Consider the following 3,070-nt stretch of genomic DNA (forward strand, 5'->3'; position numbering starts at 1 on the left):
GAGGAACAAGCAACCCTCAAGAGACTGAGTATCTCTGAACTTTTTATTGTAATCAATATTTCTTATGAAATATTTTGATAGCTATTTGAGAAATGGCTGGGATTTGTCTGCTGTTCAGACCAATAAGCCAATATTCCAGGGGGAAAAAGCAGTACAGAAACACAGATTTGCCGGGGTCATGCTGCTATGGCTTAGCCCCAGCTGGCAGCTGAGCTCCATCCAGGCCCTTGCCCATTCCCACACCCCTCCAGTGCAATGAAGGAAAGAATTGCTAGAGCAAAAGTGAGAAAACTCATGGATTTAAATAAAAACAGTTTAATAGGTAAAGGCAAGCAGAGCCAAACAAGGAATTCACTCACCACTTCCCACAGGCAGGCAGGTTTTTAGCCATTCCCAGGAAAGAGGATCACATGTAACACTTCTGGGGAAGACAAAGGCAGAGGACTATTTCTCTCAGGTGATCTAAATCCATAGGCTCACGTCACAAAATTGATCACAATATATAAAAAATGAGATTATTTTGCTTGTTTGTTTTTGGCATGGTTTATGTTTTCATCTTGTACTCTAATTGTTAATATCATAAATACATTTTCTTCACACCAAAAATGATAAATTAAAAAATAAAAAAAAGAAGGTGTTTGACAATTAGGATGTGTTAAAAAAGTTCAGAAATTCTATTTAGTGCGAATAGTTCTTCCAAATACAGGAACTAACAAGCAACTCATTTCTGCAATGCATTTCTACTAAATCCAGTAATCTGAAGGATCCCTTTGACACTTACTGAAATCAGTATGCATTGGCAAAACTTGCACAATGAAAGAATGCTTAAGTGGTCTAAGATCATGCATGCTTTTACTTTATTATAGAATTAAACAGAATAATTTTGTGCAGTATGAATATTTACCTAAGTGAACTGGAAAGCTGCTTTTTCTACCACTTACCTTAAGTATAGTACAGTTTGGAGAATGGTCACATGATCTTATCTCTGCAGAAAATGGGAAATCAAAGTTGAAAAACACTATAAAAAACCCAGCTTTTTTATTATTTCAATACCACAGGATTAAACTCTGTTGCTTATGACAGTGGAAAGGTTATATTCTATCAAAAGTATAAAATGGGCTGAATGTTTTTTTAAAAATCAATGATATTCTGAATTATAAGAATCAAATTTCAAAATTTAGAAAGAAAATTAAATTCAGAATAAACTCTGATTCAGGATGCATCCAAAATGTGAAAAACAAAGACAAAAATGAATGTGGAAGTTTTACAGCTTTGTCTGAAACACTAGTTATTTGGCGTTATTGTATTTTTTTTAAATTACATATGCATACACACTCAAAAATAGAACTTGGATCTGGTTCAGCACAGGGAAAAAATCCTTGGTTTCTTTTTATTTTTTTATTTTTTTTTACATTCAGTTTATAAAGTAGTTGAAGGTAATTTGGGAGAATTTATACAAGCAAAATAGGAATAGAATGACTGGGACTATTGCATAAAATATGTTTTTTAAAATTTTCTGTAGTTCTATTTTTCCTATACTTTGTGAGATACATATGCTTGCTTCAAACATAGAAATTGTAATTAGATGTATTCAAAATAATAGGTACTTAAAATAGCTTTTGAAAAGGAAAAAGCTAACAAAAAAATTGCCAGATTGCCAAAGACAAATAAATGGATTCTGGCTTGACTCTTCTTAATTAATTTCTTTCCAGTTGGGTGCAATCTACTTGTATTCTCTTCAGGGCTGTGATTTAAGATGCATCATTACAGCACTGCTCACAAATAAGAACCTACAGTACCTTCTGATGGGCAATACACCTTGTTATCAAACTTCCAGCTTAACTGTGTATAATGAGTAAAGATCATTGATAGGATGATCTCTGGATGCCCATCTAGTTCGAAAACACTTGGATTTCAGAGTTCTGAAGTGTCTGTTTAGCTCTGCTCTGACTTCTGAAGGCAGAAACTGAAGAACATTATTTACTTTAGAAAACTGTCTGCCCTGAATAATGGCTGCCACATCAGCGCTCCTCAGTAAAGCACAAGGATTTCTAATTCAAATTCATTAAATTAAAAATGTTGTTTAACATCAAATAATAATAAAATAAATCCATAAACCACAACTTATATAAAATGAAAAAAATATGATTACTAGATACGGAAGCACAGGTGCAAAATTGAAACAAAACTTTAGCTATTTTTCTCAGCTTCCTTGCACATTCTGTGAGTTTTTAAGGAGACCAGTTTTAAATCCTTGACTGATGCTAAGGTGTTAAAGACATCAAATAGTTTACTAATGATTCAATATACTTTATTGCTATATTTCTGAGGAAAAAAATAGATAGCAATGAACAGAAAATCATTTTTGAAACCATCTACTGTGCACTCATCAAAAGATTGTTGCTCTAGGAAAATAATCAGAACAAAAAAAATTGTTCTACATAGTGGCAAAGTTAAAGATTTTTTATGCGTGTATATATATATATATATTTTTTTTTTTGCCTCCAAGACACTACTTTTAAGCAAAGTAAATAAAGATTAGTAGAACACAGTCAGAAGGTAGTTTCTTACTCTGAAACAGCAGGTACTTTAAAGTGTACTGTGGCTGCATCATTGCTATTATTTCCTTCACATACTTCAAGAACTTTATTTCCTCTCATTCAGCAGTTCATCTCGCCTGTGAAGAAATTCAATGAGTTTAGTGCTTGGCCTGAAAAAGTGCTGGGAACTGCAAAGATTAATACAAATGGAAATTATGAGTATACTCTAGCAGTTATAGTTGAAATACAGAAATGTATTTCCTTAATTCTGCCTTGTCCATGATACCTTCAAAACAGATACCTTTCCCTCAAGGCAAAAATTAATACTTGCAAGGAACAGTGTCTGTAATTCTGTGAAAATAATAATTCTTTTTTATTCTACCCCCACTTTATGTGCATGGAAAAAAATATCCTTCAGAAGGGCAGAACTAGTGTAAAATCAATGAACTATAAAGCTGGATTTGTTTTTGTAGTTTATCACTGAGTGTGAGAACACAGGTTAAGAGCCTACTTTTTATTTGGCAGGCATA

General features: G+C 33.0%; 1 long non-coding RNA gene across 1 annotated transcript; it reads right to left on the reverse strand.

Annotated features, from left to right (window-relative positions):
* Positions 1–407: 407 nt before the first annotated feature.
* On the reverse strand, positions 408–2,661 carry LOC129046726 (uncharacterized). The gene is made up of 3 exons (XR_008508469.1): positions 2,572–2,661; positions 942–985; positions 408–475 (listed from the first exon to the last, which is right to left on the reverse strand). It is a non-coding gene; the product is annotated as an uncharacterized LOC129046726 (long non-coding RNA).
* Positions 2,662–3,070: the final 409 nt, after the last annotated feature.

The sequence above is a fragment of the Molothrus ater genome, chromosome 6, assembly GCF_012460135.2.
Source record: "Molothrus ater isolate BHLD 08-10-18 breed brown headed cowbird chromosome 6, BPBGC_Mater_1.1, whole genome shotgun sequence".
Lineage (NCBI taxonomy): Eukaryota > Metazoa > Chordata > Aves > Passeriformes > Icteridae > Molothrus > Molothrus ater.